Source organism: Protopterus annectens, chromosome 2.part0, assembly GCF_019279795.1.
Source record: "Protopterus annectens isolate FY-2018-M chromosome 2.part0, PAN1.0, whole genome shotgun sequence".
In the NCBI taxonomy this organism is placed as follows: Eukaryota; Metazoa; Chordata; order Ceratodontiformes; family Protopteridae; genus Protopterus; species Protopterus annectens.
In genome coordinates, this window is record NC_056728.1 from 1,752,122,000 (window position 1) to 1,752,147,892 (window position 25,893).

Genomic DNA, 25,893 nt, shown 5'->3' on the forward strand with positions numbered 1-25,893 from the left:
TAGGTAAAAGCTGGTTGAAACCCTTCTTCTGTCACTGCAAACAGAATCCCTATCCTTTCCCCCCTAAATGGTGTGGAAAATGATGTAGTCATTTTTCTTTTCTGAATTACCAGGATCCAGGATCTACAAAGTAAGTCTTAATAGGGAAAATGGAAACGAAGTTAAGCAGGCAGGATCAACTCCCTGTAAAGGGAACACCTGCATATTTATGTATTATAATTATGAAAAGAAGATTGTATGTATGTAAATAAGGGGTTTCAGCTTCCTAAAAGTTGCTGTGGTGAAGTATTTCCATTAAATGGAACTTATCATAAAAAAAGAGAATTTAAAGGGAATTTTGGAAGAAAATAAAATGAAGGTAAGTGGGGAACAATGGGTAGTATGTTATTCTTCCTACACAAAAGCTATTAAAAGGGAAAATGGATACAAATAAGCAGTTGCTACAAGTTAAACAGGTTAAGAAGGGAGTACAGACCAGTAAAAGGGGATTCCTTTACCCTGTCTTGGCAAGTTTGGAAGAAACTGGGGATGGTCAAAAAACAGAAATTTCAGAAGAGAGACTGATAATTCTCCAGAAGCTACTGCATCATGACCCCCATATGTACCAGTGCAGGTGGCTCCTGTACAAAATTCTGCTACTTCTCAGATCCCTGCATTTTGGACAACTGGTCAGCGCAGTACTGTTACAGCTCAACCTAGTTTCGCTCTTCAACCCTTATCGTCAGAACAGGCATTTGCAGTCAGAGAGGTTGTTTCTTCTTCTCATTTCTAACAAGTCTCTACCTCTCCAACAGGAGCACTAGTATTTGATACACCCACAGTCCCCACACATGCTCACACGACAGGGTAGGACAAGAGGTTGTTGCCTCTTGACAGGATCTTAGCACCCGTTAGAAATATTCGGGACTAATAGACAGCGTGTTCATCTCCCTGGGACACCTGCTGATTTGCATACAATGTTCAAAGGTTTTCCAAATACTACAAAAGATTTGTTAAGGTTTAAGAAGAAATTAAAAATTACAAAAAAAATGTTAAAGCCCTACTTTGACAGATTAAAACTAGCTGCTTCGAGTAGTTGCTTTAGATGAAATGAGAAAACAGTTACTTGAAAAGGCTGGAAGAACAGATTTTATTCTCACAAGGAATTAACTAATTAAAAGGATGGGTTTTTTAAATAAAATTACAGAAGTGTGTCAAGTTAGGACAGATTGGTCTAAGATACAGGCATGTAAGCAAAATAAAAGGGAAGCCGTTGATGATTATTTGATTTGTCATAAAGCAGTGTTTGCTAGACATTCAGGAACACCAGATCCAGAAGAATAAGCTAAACAGGCTACTGCAGCTGCTTTTGTGCAGGGTATGCAAGCCACTGTACAAAATCAAATAAAGCAAGTGCTTGCAGACTTGTCAGGGAAAGGACCTGGAGTCCTTACTAAGTGCTGCAAATCATTGTACTGAGTATCAGGAAAAATGTATAAGGATACTGAGGATAAGCTATTAACTTTGCAAATAAGACAGAAGCCCCAAGGGGGTGAAGCAGAGGCAGGGGAAGGGGGACAGGAACTGCTAGAGGATTTAGTAAGAGTGCAGGCCAAGGGGAACAAGGTACAGCTGGTTGGCAACAATGGGCTGGCAGTGTCCCTCTTGCCTCATCCTAAGGATCTTGCTTCAACTATGGTGAAGTAGGACACGAGAGGAGAATGCCCACACAAGTGAATGCCGAGAGCCCAAGATACCTGGACTGAATGGCAGCCAGATTATAACAATTCTGCATTTCCTTCACCACCTCCACAAATTGGAAGGAGTCACAAATCACAGTAGCATGTCAGAATAATAAATCAGAAATAAATCTTAATCTTCTGCTGCCAATAGATCAAAACGAACCCTATGTTAAGGTAGAAATTTAGGACTGATTAAAGAAAGACATTCTTTCCTTTCGAGTACCACTGCACTGGTAAATTTACTAGGAAGAGGCCTGTTACTCAGACTGGGCTGTTCAATTTACTATACACCAGAAGGGGTGTATCTGGATGTTCCAAAAGAATCAGAGGGGGAAGTATTAGCAGAAACTGAGGAACAGACTGTTAAAGGCATATGGATAGCTGAAAAAATGCTGCAGCAGGTACCTGCTAAGTTATGGGCTGAGCATGCTAATGAAGTAGGTATATTAAAATCTGCAGAACCAGTAAAAACAAAATTGAATCCATATAAACCTCTAGAGTTCCACAGTATCCACTGAGACCAGAAGCAGAGCAGGAAATCAAATCTGTAATTCAGTCTTTGATACAACAAGGAATAAAAGTGCCAGCTAAAAGCCCTTGTAATACTCCTATTCCCATGTAAAGAAGCCAGGAAATGATACTTACAGGTTTGCGCTAGATTTGAGGGCTGTAAACAGCGCAGTATTACCAGCTTTTCCTGTAGTTTCAAATGCAATAATACTGAGTTGCATACCAGCTTTTCCTGTGGTTTCAAATGCAATAATACTGAGTTGCATACCACCTAAAGCAAAATATTTTTCTGTGATACATCTCTGTTCAGCATTCTTTTCAATACCTATCCACCCTAAAAATCAGTTTGTTTGCCTTTACTTATAAGGGACATTATTATTCATGGGCACAGTTACCACAGGGATACACCAAATCTTCTTCTATTTTCTCAAATTCTAAAAAAAGATTAGGAAGATGTGACATTTCCAAGTGGATCTGTGTTAGAGCAATATATAAATAATTTACTAACGGCACCTGATTCTTGTCAGCAGGATACAATACATCTTTTAATTATCCTTGAAGAAAAAAAAAAGACACAAGGTGTCAAGAGAAAAGTTATAGCTATGGTCATCTCAGGTACATTATCTTGGTCATCTGATATCTCAGGGTAGCAGGCAGATGTTACTATCTTATACGGAGGCAATAGATAAAGCCCCACGTCCAACTACTCAGTGTCATCTTACATTTTTCTTAGATATGACAGGATATTGCAGACAGTGGATTTCTAACTATACAGAAATTTCTAAACCTTTGACAAAATCTTTTAAAACAGGATACACCAGAGCCCCTCCTTTGCGATAGCGAACAGGAAAATTAATTTCAGAATTTAAAGCAAGCTTTAACTACTGCCCCAGCTTTAGGTTTACCAGCTTATGGAAAGACTTTAATTTTAATTTGTTGTGAAAGAAATGGATCTGCTCAGGGAGTGCTTGCACAATAACATGGGGACAGCTACTGTATCATCCATTACCTTATTATAGTACAGTACTTGATTCTGCTGCAAAGGGATTTACAACATGTTAAAGGCTGGTGGCCGCTGCTGCCATTCTATTCGATCTTGTGCAATCACTGGTGCTCAGGCATGATCTTACAGTGGCCATCCCTCATTCTGTATCATCTCTCTTACTTAAAATGAAAGCTCAACCCCTCTTGACTGCACATCTAACTAAAATATGAACTTACTCTTCTCCAGACCTCTCAACCAGTTGGGGACAAATTTCAACAGAATCAGGAACAAATCAAGAAAAAAATCAGGGACACTTAAAATATTAGTGCTATTAACTTGAAACTGACAGAATCAGAGCATATGAATTAATACACATTTTCTGAAGTAAAAGAAGTTTATAACTCTTAATTATTGTCATTATTCATTAAGTGTAATTCACCACCTTTCCTCCAAAAGTCACTAGTTTTAGGAGGGATTAAGAGGGACAGAGTTAAAATGGGAGTCAAAATCAGGGACAGTTGAGAGGTATGCTCTTCTCTCTGATCCATCTATTTCTCCCATACACTGTCCTGTTCTAAAGCCTGCACAATCTGTTACCTACTGCTGAGGATGGTGAAGAGCATGATTGTGTGTGTGACTAATTATCTGCTTTCGCCTAGGAAAGGCCTAAAGGACACTCCTATACCGAGCGCTGAATTGGACCCATTTGTGGATGGTTCTTGTGGGAAGAAAAAAAAAAAATTTGAAATGGAAATCTGGTTGCAGGAACATCTGTCTGCACCAATAATGGTGTTTTGTTTCAACAAAAAGAGTAGAGAGCGTACATTCTACCCAGGTAGCTGAGTAAGTGGCTCAACAAAGGGCTTGTGGTTAGCCAAAGACAAAGTTGCCAATGTCTACATTGACAGGCTCTATGCTTTTGGTGTAGTACATGATTTGGCATCTTTGGAAACGGACAGAATTTTTAACTTCAGTAGAAACAGTTTGGTTTTGTGAAGGGTAGATCATGCCTGCTCAACTTGGTCAACTTCTTTGAGTCAGTCACCAGAGCTGTGGAAGAAGGGAAGGTGGTTCATACAGCCTACCTTGATCTGGCCAAGGCCTTTGATACCATTCCTCACTCAGAAATCACAGAAAAATTCATTAAGCTAGGCATCAACCCCTATATCACTAGGTGGGTTGCAAACGGGCTCACAGATAGAACCCACAGTGTGAAAGTAGCTGACTCCAAGTCAGACTGCTGACCAGTTACGAGTGGAGCCCCCCCCCCCCCCGCAGGGATCAGTCCTGGGTCCTCTCCCGTTTGGTATCTACTTCTCAGAAGTCCAGGCCAACATGAAGGTGTTCTGGCTGACAAAGTTTGCAGACGATTGCAAGTTGGGAGCCATTATTAACTCTCCAAATGATGTTGACATCCTACAGAAAGGCCTCACTGAGACCAACGACTGGTGTCAGAAGCATGGCCTTAAGCTCAATGCCAAAAAATGTGTTGTCATCCCCTTTGGGAAAAACCCGGTTTCCATGAATTACCACACCAATGGTAGTCCACTGAACACAGAAGGCGTTATAAGAGATCTGGGAACAAGGGTCGACAGCAACCTCTCTTTTGACCACCACACTGCCACTGTGGTCAGAAAGTCCTTCTATGTGGAACATCTCATTACTAGGGCTTTTGCATCCAGAAAGAGAGAGCTCATAGTCTTCCCTCATTAGACCAATCAGAGTACAATGCCCCATTTGGCATGTACCTCACTAGACACCTGCAACAACTGGAGAGGCTGCAAAAATACCTCACAAATAGGATCCTAGGCCTTAAACACTTGTCCTATATGGACAGACTCAAAAAAGTCCAACTACTCTCTGTCTCATATTGCCTACTTAGACGCAATCTTTGCTTGACTTACAAAGCCATGTCTGACCCAGCTCTGTTAGAAATGCTACATCTAAAGGAATCCCAATCCCTCCGCACCACACGCTCTAGAGACCTCAACCATATTACCACAATCAACAGAAACTGCTGCAGGGACAGGTTCATAACCCAGAGACTGCCCATGCTATAGAATAGACTTCCCATATATGCCAAAGAGAGTACTTCGCTGGCCCTCTTCAAGACAAATCTTGATGAGTGGATGGGAAATAGAAAATTCACCCCGAGGATCATGCCAGTGGCTCTACTCGACAGAGGCACTGGAAACTAAAGTTGGGTGGCACGATGCCAGGGTAATCCTATGGTCTAGGCTTGTAAAGGCTCCAGGGCCATTAGCCTAGTACACACCTATGAACAGATTAAAAGTTCTTTTTTGTGAAGTTCTCTTAAGATTCTCTTTTGTTATCGAAAGAATTAGCGGCACTTAAATGTAGTGGCCATGAGAAGGTTATAAATACTGTTTCAAAGGAAAATAATTTAGCATACCAAGCTGCTAAGCAAGTTGTAGAAGAACTTTGTGCAAATTCACATGTGATGTTATTGCAAGAATTTAACAGGGACGATGCGTTTAATTTTAAAATAGTATTAGCTTTCCAAGCTGAAGTATGACAGGGAAAAGCCCAAAGGTGTCTTAAAGACGGATGCAGTAAATCCGCAGATGGGTTATGGCGACATCAGGATGGCTAACTGGCGGCACCTGCCTCCTTGTTACCTTACCTGGTAAGGGCATATCATTTACCAGCCCATGCAGGTAAGACAGCATTAGTTCATCAAATTACCAGATGTTGATATGTCCCCCATGTCTCCCCTTTGATATTTCAGTATGTTAATAATTGTACAGCTGGGTAACTACAGCAGAGCTAGTAAGGGAGATGGCTAGAAAAGTGCTTGGTATTACATCTGGACAGAGGAAGGAAGGACAAGGAGACATGGTGGTGGAATGAGGAAGTACAGGAGAGTATACAGAGAGAGAAAGAGGTTGGCAAAGAAGAAGTGGGATTGTCAGAGAGATGAAGAAAGTAGACAGGAGTATAAGGAGATGAGGTGCATGGCAAAGAGAGAGGTGGCAAAGGCTAAGGATAAGGCATATGAAGAGTTGTATGAAAGGTTGGACACTAAGGAGGGAGAAAAGGACCTGTACCGATTGGCTAGACAGAGGGACCGAGCTAGGAAAGATGTGCAGCAGGTAAAGGTGATAAAGGATAATGAGGGAAACATACAAGCGAGGAGAGTGTGTTGAGGAGATGGAAAGAGTACTTTGAGGAGTTGATGAATGAAGCGAATGAGAGGGAGAGAAGGTTGGATGATGTAGGGATAGTGAATCATGAAGTACAATGGATTAGTGGAAAGTGAGAGGATGCCTGAAGAATGGAGAAAAAGTGTTTTGGTACCGGTTTTTAAGAATAAGGGTGATAAGCAGAGCTGTAGTAACTACAGAGGGATTAAATTGATCAGCCACAGCATAAAGTAATGGGAAAGAGTAGTGGAAGCAAGGTTAAGAAGGGACGTGATGATTAGTGATCAGCAGTATGGTTTCATGCCGGGAAGGAGCACTACAGATGTGATCTTTGCTCTGAGAGTGTTGATGGAGAAGTACACAAACTGTCAGAAGGAGTTGCATTGTGTTTTTGTAGACTTGGAGAAAGCATATGACAGGGTACCGAGGAGTTGTGGTATTGTATGAGGAAGTCAGGAATGTCAGAAAAGTATGTAAGAGTGGTATAGGATATGTACGAGGGTAGTGCGACAGCGGTGAGGTCTGCAGTGGGAGTGATGGACGTGTTTAAAGTGGAGGTGGGGTTACATCAAGGATCAGCTCTGAGCCCTTTCTTATTTACAATGGTGATGGACAGGTTGACAGACGAGATCAGACAGGAGTCCCTGTGGACTATGATGTTTGCAGATGACATTGTGATCTGTAGTGAGAGTAGGGAACAGGTGGAGGAGACCCTGGAGAGATGGAGATATGCTCTAGAGAGAAGAGGAATGAAGGTCAGCAGGACTAAGACAGAATATATGTGTGTGAATGAGAGGGAGAATAGAGGAATGGTGAGGATGCAAGGAGTAGTGGTGGCAAAGGTGGATGAGTTTAAATACTTTGGGTCAATAGTTCAGAGTAACGGTGAGTGTGGAAGAGAGGAAGAAGAGAGTACAGGCAGGATGGAGTGGGTGGAAAAGAGTGTCAGGAGTGATTTGTGACAGATGAGTACCTGTAAGAGTGAAAGGGAAGGTCTACAAGAGGGTAGTGAGACCAGCTATGTTATATGGGTTGGAGACAACGGCATTGACAAAAAGGCAGGAGTTTGAGCTGGATGTGGCAGAATTAAAGATGTTAAGATTTGCACTGGGTGTGACGAGGGTGGACAAGATTAGGAATAAGTATATTAGAGGGTCAGCCCAGGTTGGAAGGTTTGGAGACAAAGCCAGAGAGGCATGATTACGTTGGTTTGGACATGTGCTGAGAAGGGATGCTGAGTATATTGGGAAAAAGATGCTAACGATGAAGCTACCAGGTAACAGGAAAAGAGGAAGGCCTAAGAAAGTTTATGGATGTGGTGAGAGAGGACATGCAGGTGGTTGGTGTGACAGAGCAAGATGCAGAAGACAGGAAGAAATGGAAACAGGTGATCTGCTGTGGCAACCCCTAACTGGAACAGCTGAAAGAAGAAGAAGAAGAAGAAGAATTGTACAGTGTGTCTAACATATAATGTTAGCAAAAACTTGAATGTTAAAGCTGCATGCTTATTACCACCTTAGGGACCTTTTGTTAATGTGCAGTTGGACTTTCTCCAGATGCCAAAGGTTTGTAATTTACACTTTACAGTGGAGGTGGTTTGCATGCTTTCTGCATGGGTGGAAGCTTACCCATGTCATATGGCAGACTTTATGACAGCTGTTAGAAAACTACTTTTTGAATGTATTCCTAGATTTGGTGTACCTTGTACTATCAACAGTGATCAGGGAACACATGTTTATAACTGACCAGAGAGCTATGCAAGATATACCAAATTGAGTCTTCACTGCCCCAACCATCCACAGTAATCTGGATTATTAAAGTCAATAGGACCTTTAAAAATAATATTTTAAAGATTTGTGCTGAAAGATGGCCAGACGCACTTCCCTTAGCACTAATGAATATGAAGAGTACATTAAATACTACAAGGAGATTGAACTCCTACGAGATATTAATGGGGAGACCCATGGCCCTTCCAGCTACTTCCCCTGTATCAAATGAGGAATCAAGTCTAACGGATTATGTCATGTTGTCTTACTGCACAAAACTTATTAATTTCGTGCAGTAGTACTACAGAACTGTAAAGGAAATATGAGGACATCAAATATTTAAAAACTGTACGATTTGTTAAAAAGGTATACCAGCAAATTGCAAATACCTGCAAATCTCAGCCAACTCAATCGCTTACCCTATAAGCATACTTCTCAACAGATCTATCCAAGAATCCTATATGCCCATCATCTGGAAAAAAGCTTATATTCTCCCTCTACACAAGCCCCCCCCCCCCCACAAGCCCCCTCCCCAACATAGACACCACCAACTTCTGCCCCGTTGCTATAATATCATCCATCTCTAAGATTCTGGAAAAATGTATTCATTCTCAACTTCTTCACCATCTGACTCAACCACATCCTCTCACTCACCCAACATGGATTTAGACCAGGACATAGTACCACCACTGCCCTCATATCCTTCATGGAGACTGTCAACCAAGCCGGTGACTCTGGTAAAATTGTATCTTCACTATTTCTTGATCTTTCTAAAGTTTTTGATACTATATCCCACTCTCTCCTTCTAACAAAATTCTCTAACATAGGTACCTCACCTCAAACTCTAAACTGGTTCATTAATTATCTCACTAGCAGGCAACAATTAACTAAATGGCAGAACTTTTACTCCCCTTTCTAAAAACCACCACTGGTGTTCCTCAAGGGTCCATTTTAGGTCCACTTCTCTTTAGCATATTTATCAATAACTTCCACACTACACTGTATCAAGGCTCAGTCATCCATTACACAGATGACTCCACTGTCATCTCCACTGCAAACTTCTCAGAACTACACCAACTCACTCTTATTTGTGAACCTTAACAATACCTGGCGAGGCTGTAGAGTACGGGTTCACCTTCAGTTTTGCGCAGGATAGGTGTGGCCAGGGTGACTGACAAGCAAACCATAATATGAAATGAGGTATGATTGGCATGCCATGCATATTAGCCGCTGACATCATGCATAAAATTATGCCCCTTAACCAGGTCTGAGTTTATAAAGAAAATAGATAATTATAAGAATAGCACAGCTAAACTGGAGAACCAGAATCATAGTGCCATACCTAAATCGTAGTATCTGAAATAAATATGCATACCTCTCAAGTGTACCTTATTATGAGGAATGTACCTTATTTGGGGTCTTAAAAAGTTCATGTTCCTGGAAGTTCCACGTTGAAAGGCTCTGTCACACATTCAGTGTTAGGATCTTTTAATGAATTGACAAGTAAATGCAGGCATATTTAACGATCCTATGACTTTCCCAGTTCAAGTTGTTATTAAGCCATGAGTATGTGTTCCACATTTTGCCCATTTGTTCCACATTAGGAGAGTTACTGTTACACATTTTGGAGCTTGAGGGTTGAGTGCTATGTAAATATGGCTTGCACTAATTTAACATTACTGTCAAGAATTACATTAAAAAACAATTGAAAGCAAGAATGTCACTTAGAATGATGTATGGTAACTTAAAGACACAAAAAATGCTACTGTTATTTCAGAACAGAAGCACTGTTTCTAAGACACGCTTAGTAGCCTATTAGGTGATGGTGTCACATGTGGCAGAAGGAAATGATTTCCACAATCTAGACTTCTAGTACCAGTGATGAGTGGATCACATACATGCATGAAAAGTTTGGAAAAAAAATCCATATTACCCACATCTCACTTTGGCAAACCTAAGGAGCTCCGCTGAAGACATCTGTCCAGGGTACAGAAATACTAGATGCAGGTGTGCCTGCTGTTTGCTGCTAAATGTGCACATTTGTCCTCAATTGCAGATGTGTACTGCTGTTGCCAAAGAAATTCAGCATTTTTATCATGCTACAGTACTTCAAGAGTATTATACATCAGAATTAAAAAATACGGACTTTACATACAATAACTAACTGTATGCATTTGGAATGCTCATAACGTCTTTACTACGAAAGTCGGCGATGTTGTAGTGTACTGGCTCACGGGGTACGCAGAATACTAATTTCAATTTTTTTCCCCAATAGTTTTAGAAATGTGGGGTACCCAATTCCTCATGCATGCTGATGACTGAAGAATGAATATTCATTCAGCTGAGAACCATATCCTAATGAATATTCATTACTTCAGACTGACATCAACTGGCTGAGGCGGGGTTTGCTAATGCACATCTGGTGAGCCAGTACACTGCAATATCACCCAATACCTATCCCTTCTGTGGCACAGTCCCTCCACAACCAAATTCAACTGTGACTTGGACATCTGGATGGGGAACTAGAAATTCACCCCTGGTTTAGCATCTACATCTTTAATGGACACAAGCAGCTTGTAAACGGTTGATCTCCCAAATGCTTCATCTCTCAAGCCTCTCCATACACTACTAAGAGTACCAAAAACTTGTCAGAGATTTTGGCATGCATGGCTAGGCTTAAAAAGATGTTAGCCTAGTCCACACCTATGAACCATCTCTTACAAACTCCTGTCTGTTGAGATCTACTTTGCCACAAGCCTAAGAAAGACCCAGTTCTGCTTGGAGTCTTCTAAAAAAAAAAAAAAACAGTAATGTCACCAGCAGCAACTCTACAGACCTAACTTTACAGCACACTATTATCAGAGATTATTTAATAATTGGATCTTTTTGACCAAGAATGTCCAGCTTATGGAATAAGCTCCCACTCCAATTCAAGAAAACTATGGGCTATATTTTCAGGCTCTTACAGAGGTTTAGTTGTTGTTCAGCCTAGCTATACAAACTTAGGACACTATACAATAAACTACAGCAACATGGTTGTACAAGCTACAACTTGAGGCACACATGCAGTAAAGGCTTACAACATTAATAAGATTTCCAGCAGACATTAACAAAGTTTTCTCGCCATATGGATGCACATAAAGCAGCAAAAGCTAAACATACGCCAAATTCTTACATATTACACACGAATTGTTTTTACATCCTTATACAACATAATATCAAAACTTTGCAAAAGATTAACGTGGAGCACTTACCAGAAGAACAAAAAGGTTCAGGGGTAACACTGTATTTTGAAAAGAAAATGACAAGTGCCACGGGTGATTTTCTTCAACAATCGTACGATTTAAGTATCCAAACCAGAAAGTATCACAGAAATGAGATTTCAGGGTAAAGACAACACAAGTAACTAAATTAATACAGAGTACATTGAATTAAATATAGTATTAGACACTATTCAAGTCCGCTGGATTGCATTCTTTTGTTTGAGCCATTTGTCTTGGGCGAAATGCCAACAAAACGAGTAAAGGGCATAGTTTACTCCTTAGTTAATTAACAAGAGAAAAACGTTTTGATGGGTGCTTGTAGCTACTGAGGAATAAGGACTGTCGATCTCCAGCGATTGCACCTTCACTTATGCTACGGTCCTTCCATACGCCGTTGTTACCAGTTGTCTATCTTCCCTTTCGACTGACAGTATTTCTACTTCTAACGTACATCCCCGCTTTTTCACTACTCAATGTATCTGGCCAAACACCAAAACTGTAAAGCATTTAACCGAAACTTGTTCTATACCGTTCACAGGACAGCCACTCCAACATCCCTAAACAACCTCGTACAGACCGTTAGATATTAAATTCACTCCCGAACGTACCATAACCGGCATTAGCAACAACAAATAGTTTGAGGCCATAAGGTACCAAAGCAACGGCGTGTACCACCCGCTCGAAGTCTTGGGGGAATGAGTATCTAGTTGAATACATAATGGCAAAATATAGGAAATAATGAGAAGAAAACAAAATCGTGCATGTACTTATAGTACTGAATAATTCACTGTAGGAAAGAAACCCTTCAAGTTCCGTAAAATATTTTAGAAAACAGTTATAGGAAGCTACGAATTTCACCCGAGAAAGCTAAAGGAATAGTTTATTCAGCTAACTGTTCCCTCGCGAAAAACATTCCCGAATATTTTGTTTTTTTATTTCATTGATTGGAAAATCCACGTGGACGTGTCCAGTTTGGAGTAGAGTCCAAAACATTCCCACATATTGAAATGTTTCCATTATTGGCCTAAACTAAAACTCGACATTATCAATGGGAGAGGAGAGCCAGATATATGCACTTAAAACATTATTACACAGCTGGATAAATTGACTAAATCTCGACTCACAGCCAGATGATACATCATAAGTTAGCGTAATTTAAAAACAACCTTTGCTACTCAGTTGACAGCATATCTCGCCTTTTACAAAATTAATAAAAAAATAAGTTTGTGTGTGAGTGTTTGGGTCTAGTTACATGTAGGATGAATAACTAGCTTATATTTCTGTTTAAAGACGGATGCCTATTATTGCTGAACCGGAAACACATTGCTCTTCGTGTATACAATACGCTGGAAAAATGGGGAAACCAAAAGGGTGAGTTGTCTGTAACGTTTATTCTTTAGACTTATTTTGTCACTAAAAGTTTCGGTTGTATGATTGTTACATTTATTTCTATTTAGTGCTTTTTTCCGTTAACCATTGAAATGTGCTTTATATAATCTGTTGGAGGTTCAGGTTAAGAGCAGCGTGTGTTTCATCTTTCTCCAGCAGAAAGAAAGGTAAGGCAAAGCGTAACTTTGCCGGCACTGTCTCATAATGTTATGTTTTTGCTGCTGCTATTATCTCTTAACCATCCTTATTTGTTTCTTCATACTTTTGCGTTATTCACGCTTTAATTTCTCGCAAGTTTTTTTGAGTTTCTAATATAATACCACGACGGGGATGGACCCTACTCCTAACTCAAAATATGATTAATGTTCATGAAATTAGCATCGTTTCTGTCTTTGACGTTAGTTTAAAATGAGTCTTCACAGCACCCACAATGTCCCCAGAACTGAGTCATCCTGCAATTCGTACTAACATATAGCGGAAGGATGTCTAAATAAAGTAATTTTTTATGAGACCCATTGCTCCTATTACTATTGGAACTGTCTGGCTGTCCTTCTTCCACATTGCCCTCGTTTCTGTCTTCAAATCTTGGTATTTTATGACGTTCTCTGTCTGTACTTAAGACACTGTAATCACCGGGTGTAGCAGTTTAGATGGTCAGTAGGGTTACCACCTATCCCACTTTGAGAGGGACAGCCCTTCTTTGGGCAGTTGTGTCCTGACAAAAAATATTAAAAAGGGCAAATGTCCTGAGATTGTAGGACATAATTATGTCCCATATTTTATGTAATAGTTGCATAAAATAGTTATTTCTGTATCTAAAATACCTAAATGTTACAAGAAACATAATAAGCAACTAAACTGCTACAAGAATAAGCTTTTATTTAGGAAAAAAAGTTAAGTTCCATCCTTTGTACTGACCGTGCGTATGTGTCTGCCTGTAAAATCTGATGTGTGTCCCGAAAATGTCCCACTTTAGCCATTTGAAAAGGTGGCAACCCTAATGGTCAGTGCTACTTGTGTCTTCTTTTCATGGACTACTGTATCTGGTTTCTCGTGTATTTTGAACTCTTGATAGTGGGTGTGATGCTACGTGATCTGAACTCAGTCATTCTCTATAATGTTTTGTGGCTGATGTTCCCCAATGCTTTTGAGCTACTTCAGTGTTGTAATGTTTGCATAATCCCCAATGCAACAGTCTTGCCACATTATTACTTGGTATACAGGTCCTTTGCAGTTAGTGTATCACACCCAACAGCAAGACTTGCGACTACGGTTGCCACCTTTTCAAATGCCCAAAGTGGGACGTTTTTTGTACAAACGTCAGATTTTGCTAGGCAAAACATACCCACGACCAGTACAAAGGCCAGAACTTCACTTTTTTGCCTAAATAAACGCTTATTCTTGTAGCATTTTAGTTGCTTATTCTGTTTCTTATAACATTTAGGTGTTTTATAAACAGAATAACTGTTTTATGCAACTATTACATTAAATATAGGAAATATGTTTGTCCTAATATCTCAGGACACTTGCCATTTTTTCAATTTTTATGCAGGACACAACTGCCCAAAGAGGAACTGTCCCTCGCAAAGTGGGACAGGTGGTAATCCTACTTGCGACTGTGTCCAATTCTGTTCACAAAACCTGCATTTGTTTATTTTTTTCTTACATGTTCAATGGACTGTATAAACTAGAGTGTACGTAGTCCATTATCCTGGGCTGCCAATATTTATGTACGTAAGCATTTATTTTACATTTGTTTACTAGGAAAGTCCGACTAAGCAGATACGGCGATATTTTACTTGAGGGCCTCACCAGATAAGCAGTAGCAAGCCCTGCCCAAAACCCACCCGTGATATGTCATTAATTGAATGTGCATTCCCTCCGAATGTACCACAGAAAGTCAAAAAAAGAAAAGAAGTGCACTGACTAGGGTTGACATTTTTTCAAATGCCCAGAGTGGGACATTGTTGGTAGAAACGTCAGATTTTGCAGTGCAAAACATATCCACAGCCAGTACAAAGGACAGAACTTCACTTTTTCCCTAAATAAAAACTTATTATTGTAGCATTTTAGTTGCTTATTCTGTTTATTATAACATTTAGGTGTTTCAGATGCAGAGTAACTGTTCTATGCAGCTGTTACATAAAATATAGGAAATATATTTGTCCTACAAATCTCAGGACATTTGCCATTTTTTACGACTTCTTTGCAGGACACAACTTCCCAAAGAGGGACTGTCCCTCGCAAAGTGGGACAGGTGGTAACTCTAGCACTGACATGTAATATAACTAAGTAAAACAGTAAAACGTTACCAACATAAGTTGGTAACATGGAAGGTAAGGGAATGCAGTTTAATAATACCCATGCACTTCAGTATGCAGTAATCGCAGTTTAACTAGTATGAAATCAGTGTGTATCACCCACTGAACTCATTGGCTTCCCTGCAGAGTGTAGCAGGCAGGTTATTCAAGCATTTCATATACACATTCATATGAAAAATAATCGTTTACATTCATGTAATTTTAAAGGAAAAGTTTTTATATACATTTATGTATGTTACTATCAGAATTTTCCCCTGGGGCCTCTTGGCAACAGAGTTTGCGCAGTCAGACTTTTCCAGTCATCTAAATAAAAATTCTGAGTGCAGAGGAAGAGGTGCATCAAACCTTGCACATGTTGCAGTGAAAGCTACTATGTGTGAATATACAGTATATAGTCGCGGGCTTGCATTTTTTCCACTTTTGCTGAATAGACAGAAGAGTAATGAATTGTATTATTGATCTGTAATGAGTCTGCTGTTGTGTTTGTTTTAAAATGGACAGTCATTTGGTACTCAAACCTAGTGGCTGTCTTTTAGATTTCTCATTATTCCTTCTGGTTTGTGTCACATTGCTGTTTTACCTCATTAGCATGAGAACAAGTGAGTTGGGAAGGGGAGAGGCAGCAGCCTTAGTATAACTAAGTTACTGCTTTCAAATTCAAATGGGGTTAACCAAGAGGAAGGTTGGAAACAGTACTGAGTTTTTATGTGTAAATTGCCACTCGTGATTTCCAAAAATTCTGAGTGCTAGGCCAGTTGTCATTTTGGTTTAGAACAGCTTTCAACACCTGCTAAAGGATATAGTCTAGTCTGGTTCCCAGGCTAAAGAGATGTCAGTGCTGAAGATAACTGTTTAATATATTTTTTGTAATAGCATGCTGATGGAGTCATCCCAAAAATATGTATGCACGTGCGATTACTTGAAAGCTAATTACATATGCAGACTGGGTTGTCACTCAATTCGTGACACTTACAGTTCTCCTTTTGGTATTTTGTTTTTCTTTTGAGAAAAATCCGCACAGAATTAGAGAGAATAGACTCCACACCAGTAGTACCACAGCAACATACATCCTTGGGAAATGTTTGAAGGGGATCAGCAGCTTACCTGTCAGCATGGTTTTGTACATTGAGGAACCTGCACATGTACATGGAGGATATACAGGTTCTATGTAGACAGTACCAAGGGCAGGTATTGTACCATAGAGCCATGCGTTTTGATAGAACAACAGTAGTAGGGAGTACCACTGTATGCCTGATTTCTGTGTATTTTACAGCAGTTTGGGAAAGCTTCACTGAGGGATTTAATAACCTTCTGATTTAAGAAGTATTAGTTCAGAGGAAGAGAAAAGGTTGAAGTAAAGCAGCTAAGGCAGAGAGGTAAGAGGTAGGTTATGGGGAGAGCTGAAGGTATTTTATTGTAAGAGGAGTGCTTTAAGTCTTAGCCGTTTGCTTGGAGGTATATGTGTGGATAGAGAGATCAGAAATTTCTGGTGCATATTAAAAAGAGAACACAGAATAGAGTGCATAACTTTAGAAGTAATTGGCAGAAGGTTATTTTTGTTTGCTTTGCCAGGTAAACTAAATCTGGGTAAATGCATCTCTTTTAAAGTTGCTGTTTCTATTTAAATTATTTGCTTAATCTGACAGTATGGAGATATAAGGATTCCAGCCTTAGACTTATTCTACTGTGAGCTTGTTTCTTTAAGGGTTGGAGATATATGATATAATATAGTTGTAGTGCCTTTATTAGGAGAGAAGGATGTTGATGTCGAGAAGATAAGGGCTGGATATTATTTTATTAATTTAATTTCTATTTGTTGACTGGGATAGTCTGTCTGGGCTAATAACCCCTTTTCAGCAGAGTCCTGGGAAGAAAAGGAATAATATGTTCATAGATTAGTGTTTGGTTAGACTTAACATGGCTGGCAAGGACAATTAACCCATTACCTTGTGAGATTCAAACCCTGCTTATGTCTTTAAGGTAACCATGTTAACCATTATGCCAACCTAAGCTTATCTAAGCAGTCCTTGTCTTAGTTTGTGACTTATTGATGTTTACTTTTAAAAAAAAGGTGTGACTGTGAGCGATAGTGAGTGAAGTAAATAAATTCTAGCTTTATAATACAGTATTTAAATTGATTTAACTGTGTTGCATAATTATTAACTGAACTGGAAGTTTTGACTCTGTTCTTCAGTTAGTGCTGGCTTGAATTTCATTATTTGTTAGTAATTGCAGGTGTGGGGTTAGCCATATCCTTTGATTTCCTGTCCTTGCCTATTTAAGTGGTACAGTTTGAAATATTTTCTGCTTAAAAACCTCCGCTTTGGCCGGCTAAGATCTAGCTGTATTCAGCTGAACGTATAAGAGAATTTAAGTACCTTTATCTGCACTTTTTTCAAATAATACAGTATTTAAATTGATTTAACTGTGTTGCATGATTATTAACTGAACTGGAAGTTTTGACTCTGTTCTTCAGTTAGTTTTCTGACGCGCCCTCCCTGTTTCTATTTTGGTGTTAATCTTAGTGGCTTTGAAACTGCCGGCCTCTCTTGTAAATTTGTGTTTGGATACTCCTTCTGGGCCCATCTCATTTGCTCACTCAACTGAGTGCAGTGAGACCATATTCTGATTTCAGGCACTCCTACTGTGTACAAAGAGAGCATCTGGGAAAGAGAAAAAAAAAATTAAGCTTGTTTCCTGCCTTTCCTGTTAAGTGGTCTAGACTGTTTGTAGGTTTCTGAGCCCCAAAGCCCTTCTGTGTTGGAGGGAAGCCTTCTAGCTTAGTTTTGTTTCTTATAACTAGCCAGTTTTCTAGTTTCAGCACTCAAATCTGTTTCTTTGAACTCAGCACTTGTTCAGAACTCATTGTAAGCACTACATAAGCTGCAAATTAGTACAGCACTCAACTTTCCTCACTTGTCTAGTGGAAAGCAGTTTTTAGCACTTAATAAATAAGCACTTATCCAGGCATGTCTAAGGGTCAGCTCCCAGTGATTTCTCCTGTCTACCTGATGAATCTGGACATCTTGGGGCAATGCAGCAATTGCCTCATGTACACAGACAACCTTCTCCTCCTACCACCCAACACTACAACCTGTGAGAGATGCACTTATATAGCCAAACTGGAAGCAAAGCTCTCTTCACCCAAGACTGGACTAGACAGTCAAGAGGAGAAGGTAAACACTTGCACCACACCACACTCATCACATAGTCCCTCAAAACCTACACCACCAAAACACACGCATAGAAACACAAAACTCACACCTACATTCGCGGAGGCTCTCAATAAAAACCTGCCCAAGCATCAGGGACATCCAAAGCATAAACGCAAGCAAACTCCTCCCCCTAACACATCCCAAATGACACATAGCCGACAAACTCAGTGTGCCACTCAACCACAGCCCATAAGGCATAACAAAGTACCCAACACTCTAGTCAGGCACACTGATGTTCCACTCACTACACTAAACAAGGAGAAAGTTACTGCCAGCTGCCTGTCAGGTGCCACATAACGCATGCACTCAGGTCACTCCACAATAAGTACAAATATGACACTGTCATTGTCCATGTTCGTGTGAATGACCTGAGACGTACCTCCCTGGACTACATGAAGAGAGACCTGGAGAAGCTCTCCGATCTTGTGTCCCAAGTAGGTATGACCCTAACCCTGAGTAGCATCCTGCCATCACCCAGAATGATACCACAGTACAAGGACAAAATGATTGACTTCAACAATTGGCTAAGCTTCTGGTGTCATTCTAAGGGGATCCAGTATTTGTCTCCCTGGGACGACATGATCGACAGTCCATGATGCTTTGCCAGAGATGGCCTGCACCTGTCACCCTTAGGATTCCGGATACTGGCTAAGGCTCTTGCCACCCCTATAGTGCCTTTTTTAGGCAAGGTTCAAATGACAAATTCACTACCATAACAGGTACAAGCAAGCAAAATCTGAGGGTAATGCTACTCAATGCTAGAAGTCCAAACCTCAAAATGCACTCACTTGAGGCACTCCTTAAAATGGAGAACATTGACATCTGTGCAGTGACTGAGACCTGGTTCAAAGCTCCAGAGAGCACCCCTGCATTACCAGGCTTCAATTCATACCACACCTTTCGGCCGCCTAACCCAGAAAGAAACACTAAAGGTGGAGGCGTGTCCATATTCATTAAGGATATCCACACCTCCAGGCTAGTTTCACAGCATAATGCATCTGAGATTATCCAAGTGCAACTAACTCTGGGCAAGACCGCAATCCAAATTGTAGCTTGCTACAGACCCCCCACCATGCCCCAGGATTCACACTCCTCATTTCTTGATACACTGGGAAGTATTAGGGTACAACCCAACACCCTAATAATGGGTGATTTCAACTACCCCACCATTAACTGGGAACACTACTCATGTACCAACTCTTTTTTGCACGATGATTTCTAGAATTCATAAATTCCAACGCCTTGGATCAACAGCAATATCCTAGACCTGGTCATTACCAACATGGGAAACCGGTGTTCCACACCAGAGGTCAATTCCTCATTGGTCAGATCCAACCACAAGCTAATCGGCCTAGACATCCACATCCCGCCCCACCCCCAATTAGGGAAACCATCATAAAAAACTTCTCCAAAGCCAACTTCACACTTCTTAAGACAGAAGTGGCAAACTTCATGACACCCATGTAGACGGACAATAGAGGTATGACTGCCGAATCCTACACAAATACACTTTATAAGCACTTACACGAGTGCATGGTTCATGTTATCCCTAATAGAACCAAGATGTTATCCTCCAAAAAAATTAAGCCATTCTGGTGGTCCTCTGCCATAAAGAAACTCTACAACAGAAGAAAGAAACTGTTGCAAAAAAGAGTAAAATCCCATTACTGGAGGAACTCCCTGGTCAACCTCGGTGAGAAGCTGAGATCCCTCATAAAATCCTCCAATCAAACCAATTACGAAAACAAAATTGCCACTGACTCTAAAGACAACCACAAATAATTCTATAGCTATGTCAAGAATCTAAATGGGAACACTCAGATCTGCTCCGAGTTACAGCACAATGGCACTAAATATACAGAACCAACTGATATTGCCGACATCCTAGGAGATAGGTTCAGTGCTAACTTTACCCCCCTCTCACCCCCTAGAGGGCCCATCTCTGTACCAGAAGAATGCAAAGTTCCTATAATCACGGCTGCACAGGTAAAAAACACACTCTCCAAAGCCAAGAACACAGCATCCATGGGACCTGACAATATCCCAGGGTGCGTTCTACACGAACTACAGAATGAACTGGCACCCTATGTTTAATCATAGCCTCACCTCAGGCTTTGTACCCACTGAATGGCGCACCGCGACGGTTATCCCACTTCACAGTGGGGGAGCCACAATGGACCCCGGGAACTACTGCCCCATTAGTCTGACGAGCCTGGTCTGCAAGGCCATGGAATGCATCATCGTGGAACTCATAAACAAAGACATTGGTAATCTCTAAACTCTGGACCCTACCCAGTTTGGATTTGTAAAAGGCAGATCATGTCTCCTAAACCTGATTGACTTCTTTGAAGCAGCCACCAAAGCCATAGATGAGGTTAAAATGGTTCACACAGCTTATCTAGATCTCGCCAAGGCTTTCGACACCATCCCCCACTCTGGAATTATAGATAAGCTCACTAAACTAGGTATAAATCCCTATGTCACAAGATGGGTTGCCAACTGGCTCACGGACAGAACCCACACTGTGAAAGTAGCGGATTCCAAATCCGACATCAGACCAGTGACAAGTGGAGTACAGGGTTCAGTCCTGGGTCCTCTCCTGTTTGGTATCTACTTCTCTGAGGTGCAGGCCAACACTGAAGGTCTTTGGCTAACAAAGTTTGCAGATGACTGCAAACTAGGAGCCATAATCAAAACTTCTAATGATGTGGACAAACTACAAAAGGGCCTCATTGAGACAGATACCTGGTGTCAAAGCCATGACCTGAAGCTCAATGCCAAAAAGTGTATTGTCATCCCCTTTGGTAAAAAAACTCTGTACCCATGAACTACCACATAGCTGGTAGTCTACTTAATGCCGAAAATGTGATGAGACCTTGGTGGACAGTAGTCTCTCCTTTGATAATCACATCGCCACAGTGGTCAGGAAATCCTTCTACGTGGCTCATCTCATCACAAAAGGATTCTCATCCAAAAAAAAAAGAGGTCATTGTTTCCCTCTACGCATCACTCATTAGACCCATTATAGAGTGCAATGCCCCTTTTGGTATGTACCTCACAAGACATCTACAACAACTGGAAAGACCACAGAAATACCTCACAGAGGATTACTGGCCTCAAACAGATGCCCTATGCAGACCATCTCAAAAAACTACAGCTTTACTCCATCTCATATCTCCTATTCAGGGGCGGTTTCTGCCTAACATACAAAGTTATGTCAAACCCAGAGCTGTTGGACATGCTCCACTTAAAGAAATCCCAATCCCTCCGAGCTACACGCTCTAGGGACCTAAACCTTGTCACCACAATAAACAGAACATGCTGGAGGGATAGATTCCTGTCCCAGAGACTTCCCATACTCTGGAACAGACTACCCTAACAGAGCTCCTCATTAGCACTCTTCAAGAAAAATCTTGATGATTGGATGGGAAATGGGAAATTCACCCCGGGGATCACTTCTGTGACTCTGCTCGACAGGGGCACAGGAAAATAATTCTCTTGGATGGCGAAAGCCAGGGTACGTTTTTTGGCTAGGCTTATATGGGCCCTAGGGCCGATAGCCTAGTATCTACCTATGAACCTATGAATTTGTACTGTTAGAGCAACAACTTTACTGCACTTTCTTTAGTATTTAGTTGTACATTGTTTGTGATTTTTCTCACAGAAGTTCATTTCAGTTCTCTTTGAATTCTGTGGTTACTAATTTTTTATTATTTCTTTTATAATTTTTTTATTTATTTGAAGTTTTATTCTTTTCTTTTATAATTTTTTATTTGAAGTTGAATATGCCATTAATAATTTGCTAAAACAGAAATATCTTGTACAGTGTAATAAATGTTATGTATATTTAAAGGTAACATTGGTCATCTGTGTTCCTCCTGTCAAAGATTGGATGATTTGGTTATCATTGTTAATGGTAAATCTGGACTTACTGGTGATTGCTTTTTTGCAATTGACATGGCTTGGAGAGCTGTTGTTACATATTAATTACTGTGTTGGTCAGATAAATAATGTTAGACAGAGCAAATAGATATTTAGTAAAAAATTTGTCTTGTCTGCAAAGATCACTCAACCCCTATGAAACAAGATGCATGCCCCTGAGAATGCTGGAATTCTGTGGACATGTATTCAGCAATTTGAGGATTCAGAGTGTTTGGAAGGAAATATAAAAAAGAAAGGAACTTCACAAGAAATAAGAAAGAAAAAGAAACTGACAAATGCCTCAAGTAAAGAGAATACATGCTAAAAAGGACACTGGTTTGTTATGCAACACACACATTACAAGGAATGATAACTTCTATTTTTTTTAGCTGAAAACCTTCAATTTACAGAAAAAGGCAGCATGCTTGAAAAAGGGAAGGTAGAAAAAAAGAGGCAAGGAGCAAGTGAAAAGGAAGAAATCAAAACTGAATGTGGAAAGGCTGAAGAACATTACTGTAAGAAAGAAGAAGAGAAAGATATTGGCAACATGACACAAGCTTTGGATGTGGAAAGCCAGCTGGATGAGAATTGTATGCTTGCAAATGTAATACACAATGAAAACAGTGGTCATTCCTTTGTAATAATTGATAAAACAGATATTACTGAATTAGAAGCTGAAGATTTCTCAGATATGGTCAGAAAATATATTCTTGTAATTGGAGATTCAATTATTAGAGTAACTGATGCTTACTTTTGAAGAGAATATAATGTTGTATCTTTCGGCTTTTCCCAGTTAGGGGTCACAACAGCGGAACTCCGGTCCGCTAATGATTGACAGTAGATTTTTACGTACAGACTTGCCAGGCCTGACGCACAACCTTCAACGAAGGTACGCCCATTCACGCACGTCTCCACACAGAAGACGCTTTAGCTGAGAATCGAACAGGACACATCAAAATGTGTTGTGCTTGTCGGGAGCAAAAATAGAGGATATTAGAGAAGCTTTAGAATACCTTAATGTAAGAAAGTATGGATCTGTTTTTATTCATGTCTGTTCAAATGATCTCAGTCGCAAGAAACTTAGTAGAGAACTTGCATCCCTCTCATTATAGTTTATTCTGGTGTTAGGATCTTTTTTTTTTTACATTAGACCAGTCATTGTTTATTAAAAGATTTTTTGGGGTGAATACCAACAAGAAAAAAAAATTCCCATTTTAAAAAGAATATAAATGTACAGAGCATTTGAGCTTAATTTTGGGCACAAATGTTCAGATAGGATGGAGTGCATTTGTCAAGATCAGAGAAGAGTTTTTGCAGCAGATATTTTGCAGTATTTGACAAACCCAAAGCAAGATTTTTGCCAAGATGAAAATTTAACTGTTCAGACAGCAACATTCAATGCATCTAATGGTTGTTAATGCTAGGAGCACTAATAATTAAGTTTTGTAATTTTCTACATTCCCACAAAATTTATGTTGTTTGTAAAACATGGTTAAAGAACAGTGACTGGCAACCAGTTCTGTCAGGGTATAAATGTTTTTTTTTGTAACAGACATTCTAACAAAAAATCAGGTGGAGGTGTTATGATAGGATTAAATATTGCTACATGTTCGTGATAACACCAGTACTGTAGATTGCAACTGTGACAATAAAGACAACCCTGGAGCATATAATACTTATTTGAGTATATAGACCACCAGAGTCAAGTGCTGATGACCTGGAGGAATTCCTACATTTCTTGCATGTATCCCGGGAGGGAAGAATAATAGTAGCTGGAACTTAATAGAAACAGACTGGAATAATATTGATTCAACAACTTTAGTAAAGAAATTATTCACAACATATGTTCATGAACAGCAGTTGCTTCATATTGTTAAAACGGGTCTATATTGCATCCTCTCAAACCTCTTCAACGAATGCCCGTTTGCCGACCAGTAAACAGCAAAATCCAAATTCTTTGTCCATTTCAGCAAATTTTTTCCTAGGGTGAAAAAACGCTTGGCCAACCAAAAACCAGACAAACCTTCAAACCCTTGGGCTGTGCCCCCCACTCCCCTCTAACTAAATATACTAACTCCGAGATCACACTACAGTGGGGAAAAGGGCAAATTCCTGACTATGATCAAGCTGTTTTCCCCTAGGAAAAATTCACTGAAGTAGCCATTCGTGGGAATTAGATTTTGCAGTTTATTGGTCGGTGAACAGGCGTTCACTGAAGAGGTTTTTCAAAGACATAATATAGACCCAAAAAACCCACCAGGGAAAGGAACATACTAGACATTGTTTGTGTTCCTAAAGAAGTTACTGTTACGTCATGTCAAGTTTTAACACTATTGATGTGCAGTGATTATGGGTTTATAAAGGTTAGTTTGTTGCTGGATAATTCTACCAAACTGAAATCTAAACCAGTTCACAGAAGGTTAATTACATATTGTTTTGCTTCCATATACTCACTGTGTTAGACTTAATGGTCTGATGCATTCAGTGGAAAAACTGCAGAAGGAATGGTAAAGTTTTGAAAGATTGAACACAAAAAAAAAAAAGTTTTTTAACATCAGGATCTAGGCATATTTCCATACGAGCAAGATACCTGATTAAGATGAAAGACAAAAAAATATAAGAAATGTAAAATGGGTCAAGCTGCAACTTTGAAAACTGAAATAAACCAGCTGGACAAGCATATTAAGCATAGTGTGAGACAAGATCCATAAAAAATTGAAGAATCTTTATATAAAGATATTGAGCCTAATAGGAAACCATTTTATAGATAGGCAAGATGTGGAAGAAGTAAAGACATACAAACTGATAAAACTGCGTAGCTTCTAAAATTTCTACTCGGATACAATAAACAATCTTATGCAAAACAGTTTGGCCGCGCAAAGGGGGTGATACATTGATGTAGTGATATCCAGGTAACCTCAGATACTGGAATCAAAATAGATTATATTGAAAAAGAACTATGGAAGGTGGATCCAATCAAAGCAGTGGGAGGAGATGGAATAAATAATAATGACCCGAGAACATTTCAGCAAGAGTTTGTAGTACCATTTTATTTACCAGGTCATATAAATATGGGAGATTCCACAAGAGTGGAGACATGGGCTTATTAAACCTGTCTTTAAAGGAAATGTGAGTAGGAGAAGTCCAGAGTCCTATAGACCCTTAGTATACTTTCATGCTGTGGAAAGTAATACTGGATAAGTTACTCTGTGATATTCTGTCACAATATAATAACCGCTATGAATGAAAAATTGTGTTGTGATGTAATCAGTATAGATTTAACTTCAGCATTTGACAGGATCCTACACAAAAAGCGGATCAGTAAATTAGAACAACTAGGTATTGATTTACTCATGATAAGATGGATAGCTGCATGGCTGACAAATAGGACATGACAGTCATACAGCAATTGGTGAAATTCTTGGTTACAGTCAGGTTGTCCCACGGGGCTTTGTCCTAGGCCCTTACTTGTTTAGATTTATCTTTCAGACCTAGCTTTTTCATCTGCAGTGTCCCACAGTCTGTATGCTTCTGATCTGAAATTGGGTAATCTGATTATGTGTGTTACATATAGGGCACATCTACAAAAGAACTTGACTAAATTGACCACTTGGGTACAGGAGAATAATATGTTAAGT

General features: G+C 39.9%; 1 protein-coding gene across 1 annotated transcript in view; it reads right to left on the reverse strand.

The window, feature by feature from the left end:
- The window catches only part of CCDC30 (coiled-coil domain containing 30), a 2,524,512-nt gene extending 2,511,737 nt beyond the window's left edge, over nucleotides 1–12,775 (reverse strand). The window contains exon 1 of the mRNA XM_044060442.1: nucleotides 11,401–12,775. The gene's annotated coding sequence lies outside the window, so the exon portion shown is untranslated. The remainder of the gene's footprint in view (nucleotides 1–11,400) is intronic.
- Nucleotides 12,776–25,893: the final 13,118 nt, after the last annotated feature.